This window comes from Pelodiscus sinensis, chromosome 22 (genome assembly GCF_052426305.1).
Source record: "Pelodiscus sinensis isolate ZL-2025 chromosome 22, ASM5242630v1, whole genome shotgun sequence".
NCBI lineage: Eukaryota > Metazoa > Chordata > Testudines > Trionychidae > Pelodiscus > Pelodiscus sinensis.
The window spans coordinates 12,206,437-12,218,612 of NC_143073.1; positions in this window are offsets into that span (position 1 = coordinate 12,206,437).

Below are 12,176 nucleotides of genomic sequence, written 5' to 3' on the forward strand. Positions count from 1 at the left end.
CGGGGTCCCTCCCTGGGATGTGGCTCCCGTGTGGATGACGGTCCCATGGGTGGTGCAAGAGCCTTGCTATCGCCCTGCAGAGGGACAGACACCAGACTCCTAAATATCACACACACACCAAGGGCAGCGCCCCGCCACCTGGCTCTGTGCATGGGGCTTTGCTCCATGGAGTGGAAGGAAACTTTCCTTCAGCTGAGCAATCAGGCCTGATCCTCCGGGGCCAGAGCTGCACACCCCAAAGCTGGCCCCTGGCCCCCCTCACGTCAAACAGGGACTTCACAGCTCACTGTGTGCAAGGGGACAATTGTGTGCCAGTTGTGCGGGTGTGAGGAGGTGAGGGAAAAGCCATTGCCTCCTGGCAAACCCCCTAAGGCAGCCAGCACCCATCTCTGAGGGGGGGGCAGGACTGTGGGCTGGGAGAAGGCCGTTTGTTACTGTGGGTAGTTGGGTTCCCTGGCAGCCAAATTTCTTGTCATTGTTTACATCCCAGTGCCTCTGAGAAACCCCAGCCCAGCTGAGGGCCCCACTGTGCTAGGACCTGTACAAACATGCCTGAGAGGCAGTCCCTCACCCAGAGAGCTCAGTGCAGTTAGCCACAAAAGGGAGGCGAAACTGAGGCTCAGAGAAGGGTGGTGACTTGGCCAACGGCCCACAGCAGGGCAGTGGCAGAGTGGGGAGTTTCCTGGCTCCCCATCCACTAGCCACTCTGCCCTCCCATTGCTTTGTGGATGCAGCAGGGCCCTGATACAGCAAGGCTAGTCTACACTGGAGGGTTGTTGCGCCAGAAGTATGCAAATGAGGCTAAGCATGGAATATCGCCGAGCCTCATTTGCATACTTAATGAGCCACCATTTTTGCGGAAGAGGCTCTTGCGCTAGAAGGTTCTGTCTACACTGCCCCTTCTTGCGCAAGAAAAACCCTCTTGTGCAATGCCACTACGCTGATTTTTTCAGGAATAACGGCGTTGCGCAAGAGGGTTTTTCTTGCACAAGAAGTGGCAGTGTAGACAGCTCCTTCTAGCGCAACAGCCTCTTCCGCAAAATGGCGGCTCATTAGGTATGCAAATGAGGCTCAGCGATATTCCACGATTAGGCTCATTTGCATACTTCTGGCGCAACAACCCACCAGTGTAGACACAGCCCAGGTGAGAATGGCCCATCCCAGTCCAAGCCCATTCCACCGGGCCAAGAATGACTCTTCAGCACAAGCAGGGCTCAGACTGGCAGGGACAGGCCCATGGTAGCAGAGCCTGAAAAGTTGTCCCAGTCCGGGCAGAGTGTACGATGCTGCAGTGGGAGTCAGTGCACCTGTGGAGCTGGGAATGTGAGCTCTGGTTTCTGTGCCAACACCCAGCTCTGCTGCAAAGCCGCCATTTTGTGTCCCGTTTGGATGCAGCAGGTCATGGAAGACACACACACAGGCTATGTCTACACTCGCGGCTTCTTGCGCAAGTAATATGCAAACGAGGCTAAGGGTGGAATATTGCCGAGCCTCATTTGCATACCTAATGAGCCACCATTTTTTTCAGAAGAGGCTCTTGTGCAAGAAGGAGCGTCTACACTGCCCCTTCTTGCGCAAGAAAAACCCGCTTGCGCAACGCTGATGCAGCACCTGTTCCCACCCCTGGCCTATGCCCACTCCCTTGGTGTTTATACCTTCACACTCAGCAGTGAGCAGGGCCCCCTTAGACAAGTCAGGTGGAAATAGCTCAGGCCCCGGACAGACAGCCCCGCAACAGCCCCAGTGATTTCAGTGGGGAGCTGGACGGGGCACGGATCACATAGCAGAAGCAGGGCCTTGATGTTTCCTCCCACAACGGCCCCTCCAGTGCCTCTGTTGGGACCTGACAGGCCGTCTTGTCCCCAGTCTGTGCCAGCCACTGATCCCTACACCCTGACGGGGCAGCCGGGAAATGGGATCAAGGGCTGGAATCTCCCCCCGCCAGGTCTGGGAAGTTATCAGAGGGCTCAAGCACTCGGCCTCGCCTGCCATCGCTGGGTTTGTGACTGGCCCCTCACGCAGTTCGGGCTCAGGCCGGTACCTCCCTCGGCCCCTTCTCCCCTCCCACTGGCTCCCTCACACAAGGATTGCACTGGGACTAGCAGCCGCTGGCCCAGAACCAGCCTCTGAGTCAGTTCAGCAGCAGCTGCAGCCCCTGTGCCTGCCAGCCCTTCGGAAACAGGATGGGGGGACGCCGCCAGCGCCACCAAGCTCCAGGATTGGGGCCTGCGGGAGCAGCCACAGGATACTGCTAGCAGTGGGCTCCACACAGCAGGAGCAGCCGGGCACCCGTAGTTGAATACTGAGAGTGAGTGGGCTAAGAATCAGTGAACCCCTTGGGCCCTGGCCAGATGGCAGGCTTGGCCCTGTCCCAGCAAAACCTGGGCTGAGCATGGAGCACCAGAGCCACTGAGGTCCCACCGGTCCAGTGCTCTACTGGTTGGGGTGTGATCGCCCCAGGAGGCTCTCAGGTGCCTGGCTCAGACCCTTCAGCCGGCTCCTCACTGCAGTGCCTGGGTATGGACTCAGGGAGTCCACTGCCGGGCTCCATGGATGAGAGCCCACCACAACTCAGCTATGCCCCAGAAAAAATGTCAGTGCCTGAGGTCTACCCCTCCTCCAAACCAGACCAGGAGCGGCAGAAGCTCCCCAAAAGTGGGGGGAGGGCATTGTACTGCCCTTCCCCAGGGTACCATGTCCATGCTGCTTCTTCCCCCCGAGATCCTGCCCCCTGCTTACTACTGAAGTTAGACATTTTTAAATGACTCAGTCCAGACCACTTGCATCCAAGAGTTTTAAAAGAGCTGCCGATGGTGCTCACTGGACCATTAATGTTGATTTTCAATAACTCTTGGAATAGTAGGGAACTTCCAGAAGACTAAAAGGAAATTAATGCTGTGACATTAATTAAAATGGGTAAGGAGGATGACACACATAATTATAGGCCTGTCAGCTTAAGATCAATCCCAGGTAAAATAAGGGAACAGCTGAAACAGGATTCAGTAATTAATGAATTAACATAGGGTAATATAATGCCAATGAACTTTGGGTTATAGAGAATAGCTCCTGTCAGACTAACCTGCTCTTTTCCTTGATACGATTAGATATTTTGTTGATAACAGTATGAGAGTTAATGTCATATACTTAGATTGATGTAAGGTGCTTGAGTCAGTACGGCCTGACATTTTGATTAAGAAAACTGAATAAAACAAAATCGCCATGGCAAACATTAAATGGATTAAAAATGATCTAATTGAAGTAGCAATGTCAAATCCAGTTTAATTGGTTAACTGGTTAAACATAATGTTTAACCAGTTAACTGATTAAACGGGGAGCGGGTGGTTACCAGAAATGGAAACACATGTAAATCTGTAGGGAAACATTTTAACTTGCCTGGTCACTCAGTTGTGGATTTAAAAGCAGCCATTCTTCTACAAAGGAGTTTCACTAACCAATTGCAGAGAGTCTGCAGAACTAGAATTCATCTACAGATTTGACACCATTACCAGGGCTTGAGCAAAGACATGGACTGGTTGGTGCGTTACAAAGCCAATTTCTCCTGCCTTTAACATCTGCATTTCCACATTAAAAGCTTTATACGGGACACATCCAGCCCACTTAATTAGCCTTATTAACCTGGGTCCTACAATTGATAGATACTTCTTCTGCTGTATCTTGGTTTCTGTTATTTCCACTCCAATTCATCTGATGAAGTGGGTTTTACCCATGGAAGCTCATGATTCTATATATTTTGTTTAGTCTCTAAGGGTACATCTACACTGAGTGGCTATTTCAGAACACTGGAGGTATCCCAAAATAGCTACCTCATGTCTTAACAAGCCACCCATTATTTTGAAATATTTTTCAAAATAACAGGCAAGCTATTTTGGCATCCTTGTAACCTTTGTTTCTTGAGGGTTAAGGGATGTCTCAAAATAGTACGTTATTTCAAAATTTGGCACTGTGTAGATGCACCAAATTGCAAAATGAGCTATTTCAAAATAGAATCAAAATTAGATATGCAATTTGCACAGCGCAAATTGCGTATCTTATTTTGAGTTTTGGGTGCTGTGTAGATTCACCCTAAGGTGGCACAGGACTACTTGTTTTTAAGGTAATCATCGGGTGCTCACTCCCCTGTCAGCCATTCCCAGTTTCTGACAGACAGAGGCTAGAGACACCATTCCTACCCATTGTATTACTACTATAATAATCGTTGTGCAAGGTCTGCCTCGTGAGGTATTATCTGAAAACTCCTGCTTTGGTGGGCACTATTGTCTTGATAAAATGTGTGGCAAGATTGCATGTGAACTTATAAGATTCCTTGTATGGTGTTATTAACACATGTTAAACTGCTCAAGATAGTTAAGACCAAAGCAGACTGTGAAGAACTTCAAAAAGATCTCACAAAACTAAGTGACTGGGCAACAAAATAGCAAATGAAATTTAATGTGGATACATGTAAAGTAATGCACATTGGAAAAAATAACCCCAACTATACATACAATACGATGGAGGCTAATTTAGCTACAACTAATCAGGAAAGAGATCTTGGAGTCATCATGGATAGTTCTCTGAAGATGTTCACGCAGTGTGCAGCGGCAGTCAAAAAAGCAAACAGGATGTTAGGAACCTTTAAAAAAGGGATAGAAAATAAGATGGAGAATATCTTATTGCCTTTATATAAATCCATGGTATGCCCACATCTTGAATACTGGACACAGATGTGGTCTCCTCATCTCAAAAAAGATATACTGGCATTAGAAAAAGTTCAGAAAAGGGCAAATAAAATGATTAGGGGTTTGGAACGGGTCCCATATGAGGAGAGATTAAAGAGACTAGGACTTTTCAGTTTAGAAAGGAGGAGACAAAGGGGGGATATGATAGAGGTATATAAAATCATGAGTGGTGTGGAGAAAGTGAATAAGGAAAAGTGATTTACTTGTTCCCATAATATAAGAACTAGGGGCCACCAAATGAAATTAATGGGCAGCAGTTTTAAAACACATAAAAGGAAGTTCTTCTTCATACAGCTGGCACACAGTCAACCTGTGGAACTCCTTGCCGGAGGAGGTTGTGAAGGTTAGGACTATAACAGGGTTTAAAAAAGAGCTAGATAAATTAATGGTGTTTAAGTCCATAAATGGCTATTAGCCAGGATGGGTACGTAATGGTGTCACTAGCCTCTGTTTGTCAGAGGGTGGAGATGGACGGCAGGAGAGAGATCGCTTGATCATTACCTGTTTAGTTCACTCCCTCTGGGGCACCTGGCATTGGCCACTGTCAGCAGACAGGATACTGGGCTGGATGGACCTTTGGTCTGACCCAGTATGGCCATTCTTATGTTCTACACTCCACAGGCCTGCCCCACCCAAATTGGAAAACAGGTCTGTCCTAGGCAAAGGAATGGGTGCTTGCCTTGATTGGCATTTAAGCAGTGAACAGAATCACCAAGCAGGAAGGGAAAACAAAGGAAGCTCAAAACAGGTGGATCCCCACCCCAGCAAGGAACATCTTTTCCCATGGACTATTTGTCTCCCAGTTTTCAGCTGGAAATGGTTTTCAAGGGGACTGAAACTATAAAAGTGTTATGCAGGAAGCCAGACAAGAGGATCACAGATGAGAGGATGCCTTCTGGCTTTGTCATCTATGAATAGGGCCCTTGTTGGTCGCCTAGAGAGGGACAGTCACCTGGACAGCCACATCCTGGCCTCGCTGAGGCTTTGTTGGTGGGGAGATCACATTTCCTAAAGGGAAAATGGGACAACACATGGGCTGGCCCAAGCAGCTCACCCGGATTCCCTGTGAGGCTGGAGTTGCTGATATCTGGACTCCAGCTTGTCTCTCCCCTTCTTCCCCCACAAGGCTGGGCTCACTCGTCCCCTGCCAACCCCTGCACAGCTGCTGCCGCTGGAGCCCTGAACAAGCCCTTCCTCCCCTCCCACAAGGGGCTGACATCACAGCTTGCCCTCCTCCAGGCACATTCCACCCAGAAAAAGGCAGGAAGGCCAGGCCAGGGCTTAAAAAAAGGGGACTGTCCAGGTCCAAACAGGACACATTGTAGGGAAGGATCGGACCTTTTATTTGGACTTTCTGCTAGTCAGGTGACCAGAGTCGCATGCTGGTGCGATGTGGCTCCGTTCAGGCTGCTACGCTTAGTCCCAGAGCCGTGGTGTATTCATCCAACTACAGCTCCCCTGGGCAGCTTTACAGCTCACACACCAGTCAATCCAAGCTGCACCAGGACAAATCGCCAGCTGGTGAGGTTTTCAGGGCAGGCAGGCCCATTATAGGATTTGAAGAAGCGCAGATCCGAGGAAAACACCCTGGGAAATGGGTTTCTTTGCTCCCATATGACCCTGCCAGGCAGGTTGAGCTGAGCTCTGTAAGAACTGCTCAGATGGAACCTTATTTAATTTCACAGCGTCCCTGCCTGAGAATGATTGGAGCTCTATTTATTGTGTCTCAGCTGGAGAATTCAAGGGTGCATGTCTAGGTAATGAGCGCTGTAGTCCTGGGGCCTCCTCATGCCACCAGATGAGCCAGGGATATGTCTCAGTCAGAAAAATGAGGTTGAAATGCCAGGGTGGTCTCTAGTTTGTGGCTCCTAGTTATAACCTTGCGCTGGCAGGGCCTGAGAACTTGGCCTGAGGCTGCACTGCACTTGGCACACACGACTGCAGCACATCCAGGGATAGCCGAGCTAGCTTTGATTGAGTGGGGTTATTTACAATAGTACTGTAGCCACTCTTGTGTACACCTCATAAGGTCTGACGACCCTGGGACAATCCCTCTGTTTCCTGCACTCTCAAGGCTCAAGGCATGACACAGTTTACAAAGGCACCCCCAGCCTTTCCCTACTAAAGGGTCAAGGTGCAAGGCATCTATCCTTTCCCATGAGGCTCAGGGAGAAACCTGGTCAGTTTAAGTACCCATCCCTACCCATGGGTCTTTGGGGCAGTGCTCCCTGTAAGCTGTGCAGCAGCTCAGAAGAGACTCAAATGCTCCCCATCTGATTAGCAGAGTGCCCATAGCTAGGTTTTTTCTTTCCACTGGTGGTGCACATCTACACATGCCATGATGCATGGAAAAAATTATTCCGCACATGAAAACAATCTGCACATGTATGGAAAAGATTAGAGGGAATATTGATCAGGTGAGGAGGCCCTCTATGGGGCTGCATGCCCTTTTCCCAATGAAAGAGCCTTACCAAGAAATCTGTTACGCTCACCACTTCCAAAGTGCAGATACATTTCACCTGATGGCCACTTGGGATCTGCTTGTCTGGGGGATCCCGGCAATTCTGTTGCACGTCAGGGTTGTGCAAAGGGGCCAGGGACAGAGTTCCAGCCGTTGGATGTAGAATGTCCGTCCAGAAATAGTTCCCACAGAGCACAGCTTTTCAGTGACATGCTATAGGCAAAACTAGCAACCTCCTTCAAGTTTACTAAACCCTTCACAGTATCCCCCACCCCTAAGTAACCAACGTTTTAACTAGTTACTCACTGGCCTCTTTGCGTCCTCCTTCCTGTCCATTTTTTTGTTTACATTTTATTTTTCATGCCCCAGTCATGCCCTTTTCTGGTTATGCATAAGAACAGCTGGTCAGAGCTAATCTCACCATTTGAAATTGAGTTGAGTCTCTTTCTGCATCCTTCCTAATCTCCCAGTGCCTGGGTGTCTGTGCTTTACAACATTGGCGGCTCTCTCTCTTGTTAGGCCATTCCTAAGGTGGGAGGTGCTTTATCAGCCGCAGACGGTTCTTTTTTTATTTTTAGTGGTGAGCGCCCAGGGGTGCATCCATGTCAGGTTTAATAGTGGGTAGAGAGAGGGTTGATCAGGTCTCAGGCAGACACCCCATGATGGGATGGCAAGCCTGTGTACTGTTATTTTTTAGCAAGCTAGCTCAATCACAGCTAGCTCCAGCATGCCTTCATGTGCTGTTCCAATTGCAGTATAGACATACCCCTTAATCTTTTTATAGACAGAACCATTAATCTGTGGAACTCATTGCTACAAGATATTGTGGAGGCCAGGTGCTTAGCGGAATCCAGAAAAGGATCACATATTGATATGAACAATAGGAATATCTAGATTTGATACTAGCCATGATTAAAGAAAGAACAAAAAAGTGAGAACTGCCATCCCTTCTAGCTTCAAGGCACACACCAGCCTCTAACTAATGGGGATCAGGAAACAACTTATTCAGTGGACAGGTCATGCCATGCTTTTCCAATTCATGTTTCTATGAAACATCCGGCACTGGCTACAGTTAGAGGCAGAATAGCAGATGAGACAGACCCCTAATCTACCTGTTTCTCTGCTCCTGGTCTGAAAATATGTATTTTAAATACAAACATAATTTTGCCAGGAGTTACTTTTGTTCTTCTCGTTGCAGGAACGGGGGAAGTGTGGGGAGGGACAGAAGATTTGTGAGGAAATACAAAGTAGAACTTTCAACTTACATATATAAATTCCTGGCCGTTGTTATTTCACTTATTGTAGGGTCTGTTTTAAAGGGATGGTGGCACTGTATGAGAGGAAGGATACAATCAGGAAGAGTCAGGATACCTGGATACCTGGATCTGTACACGGCTGTCCCTCAAATGGATAAAAAAAACTTACGAGTAGTCCTGTAGCACCTTTGAGACTAACAAAAATATATATATAGTGTAAGGTGCTACAGGACCGCTTGTTTTTTAAAGTTTTTTAAAGTTAACACAGCTTCCCCTTTGAGAACTCAAATGGATAAGTCACTCCCCATCTGTGCAATGGAGATAATGTTGATCTACCTTGTGTGTTGTGTGTGTCTAGTAACATTTAGGACGCTATGATACTGGCAGAAGAGTGGCCAGTTCATGCTTAGGCCCCTAGGTCTCACCGAACACTGACAAATAGCTGGAGCCATATGGCTGCTCCGTGTGTTCGTACCATTACACAGCTAGCAGAGTTATAAAAACAGGCTCAGAGTTTAGACTTTCTGGAATGCTTGTACATTTCTGGGTACATTCATTTCGCTTATAATACCTGTGGGCTAAGTCACAAAGTAATATTACAGAGTTTGCTTTGTAACTGCAAATCACCAGAGGAGAGAAGCATTGCAAAGTGTGAAATACTTGTTTCCAACAGGAAGTGTTATCACCTGCCCAACAAAAGAAGACTCAGTAACACCAGAGAAACTGTTGCGGAACAGGAAACAAGATTTTGTGCATTGGTCCCCTCACCTCCTCCACACAAAGAGATGTGCAATCACATTCCTCCCACTAGTTGAATTCATAGCCCAAAACAGATTTGGGAAAGAATTAAAAAGACCAAACAAGGACAAACTCTATCTATCATGCTGCTTAGACTCTTAGGCTGTGTCTAGACTGGCAAGTTTTTCCACAAAAGCAACTGCTTTTGCGGAAAAACTTGCCAGCTGTCTACACTGGCCGCTTGAATTTCCGCAAGAACACTGAGGATCTCATGTAAGAAATCAGTGCTTCTTGTGGAAATACAATGCTGCTCCCGTTCGAGCAAAAGTCCTTTTGCGCAAAAGCGTTTGCGCAAAAGGGCCAGTGTAGACAGCTCAGATTTGTTTTGCGCAAAAAAGCTCTGATCACGAAAATGGCCATCGGGGCTTTTTAGCGCAAAAGTGCATCTAGATTGGCACGGACGCTTTTCCGCAAAAAGTGCTTTTGCAGAAAAGCATCTGTGCCAGTCTAGACGCTCTTTTCCGCAAATGCTTTTAACGGAAAACTTTTCCGTTAAAAGCATTTGCAGAAAATCATGCCAGTCTAGACGTAGCCTTGGAGTGAGGATTACCTGGGTTAGCCTTCAAGGACATATAGGGCTTGCTTATTCCATCAGCTTCTGTTACTTCTTGAAATTTAAGATTGGAACTCATTTGTGTGTCTGTGATTAGCTGCTTTAATATTGTAAGTAACTGTTCCTACCTTTTCTGATGTTATAAATCTCTAGATAGCTTATTATAGGATTGGTTGCAGCATTGCCTTTGGTGTGAGATCTAAGGTGCAACTGACCAGGAGTAAGTGACTGGGCTTTTGGAGCTGAGAGTAATCTGAATATTGCTGTGATCTTTGGTGTAAGGAACCATGTATCCACAGGCAGTGGGTGAACCCTGGATTGGAAAGACTATCCCCCAGCCCCACCCCTTCTGCTTGAAATCCCACCTCTTCCACACCCTATAGCACCCAGACCCCCTTCCCCAGCGCAGCCACCAGTCCCATGCCCTGTCCCAGGATAGCCCCTCCACAGTTGCTGAGGAGAATGAGGAAAGCAGATGGCGCATGGCCCTTGGCCCCTGCCTGCCCAGCCCTGGAGCACAGGGCAGGTGGGTGACAGGGCGATCTATCCCTACTGATTCACAAACTACACAGGACACCACAAAATTTGGAGCACCAAATTTTGTGGTGCTCTAGGCAGCTGCATGCTTCGTATGGGGCAGCATCTGCCCTGGTGGTCAGCCCCATCCCTAGGCTGAGCCCCTGTGGGCTGTGCCCAGCAGTACCATCCATAAGGGGGCTGCAGGGCCCGTGACAAAACCCTGTTGTACATGTTTTGCCTCTTCCAGTTCTGCCCCCAGTTAGGGATGCTAAAATAGTTCTCATCTTACTATACTTATAAAAAAGTTTTTCCTGTGGGATGACAGAGTGATGTCATCAGGTCACTCTGCATCCCACAGGAACATGCCCCACCCACCTCCAGCCTGGCCCTTCCCAGGGCCCACATAAAGGGCTGAGGTTGCCAAGCTGCTGCTTGTGGCGCATTTGCTGCCAAAGGCAGATTTTTGGCAGTGGTAACCCTCCCCTTCCCTGTGGCTGGAGGGAAAGCTGGGCCTGGGGCCAGTGTAACTCAGGCCCAGTCCCTCCCTCCCTGTGGGAAAACTGGGCAGGCATGACTCAGGTCCGGCCCCTCCAAGTGCATGGGGGAAAAACTGGGCCTGTGAGCCAGGCCTCACATGCACCATGGCCTGGCCACTGGCATTATGGTTAGGCCACAGTGGGGGGTGAGGAGGAAGAAGGGGGCTGGCTGGCGGAGGGGGAGGTAGAGAGGAGGCTGCAGCCACAGCCTGGCCCAGGGTTGCTTACCCCGAGACAGGGGGTTGGCAAACACAGCGAGCAAGGGGCACATCCCCCTAATTCATTTAACCATTTTAACTCTGGGCTCATTACCCAGTCCCATTGTAGCCACAGGGTACTGCAGCCACGGCTGCCCGCCCCTAGCAAGGCTGTGTGTCACAGGAGGTCACTGGCAGGGGCTGGTTAATCATTAAGCATAATGGTAAGCCTCATGTTTACCTTGGTTAACTGTATTAACATCCTTCTCCCAATCCACCCCAACCCCCGCTTCATCCTATCTCTTCCCAACTCTGCTTTCCCCCATCTTACCCCCTCCTCTGAGTGACACAGCCTGGGGGATTAGTGGGGGCTGGCACCGTCAGTATGTGTCCAGCCCATCCCAGCATTCTGGCTCCCAGAACTCTCCACCCCCGAGTTTAAGAACCCAGGCACCCTGGCTCTCAGAACCCCCCATGGGAAAAGAACCCAGACATCCTGGCTCCTAGAACCCTCCCCTCAGCTGGGAATGGAACCCAGACATCCTGGCTCCTAGAACCCTCCCCTCAGCTGGGAATGGAACCCAGGCATCCTGGCTCCTAGAACCCTTCCCCCAGCTGGGAATGGAACCCAGGCACCCTGGCTCCCAGAATCCTCCCCCCGCAGCTGAGAATGGAACCCAGGCATCCTGGTTCCTAGAACCCCCCCAAGCTGGGAATGGAACCCAGGCATCCTGGCTCCTAGAACTCTCCCCTCCGCTGGGAATAGAACCCAGGCATCCTGGCTCCTAGAACTCTCCCCTCCGCTGGGAATAGAACCCAGGCATCCTGGCTCCTAGTACCCTTCCCCCAGCTGGGAATGGAACCCAGGCATCCTGGCTCCTAGAACCCTCCCCCCAGCTGGGAATGGAACCCAGGCACCCTGGCTCCTAGAACCCTTCCCCCAGCTGGGAATGGAACCCAGGCATCCTGGCTCCTAGAACCCTTCCCCCAGCTGGGAATGGAACCCAGGCACCCTGGCTCCTAGAACCCTTCCCCCAGCTGGGAATGGAACCCAGGCACCCTGGCTCCTAGAACCCTTCCCCCAGCTGGGAATGGAACCCAGGCATCCTGGCTCCTA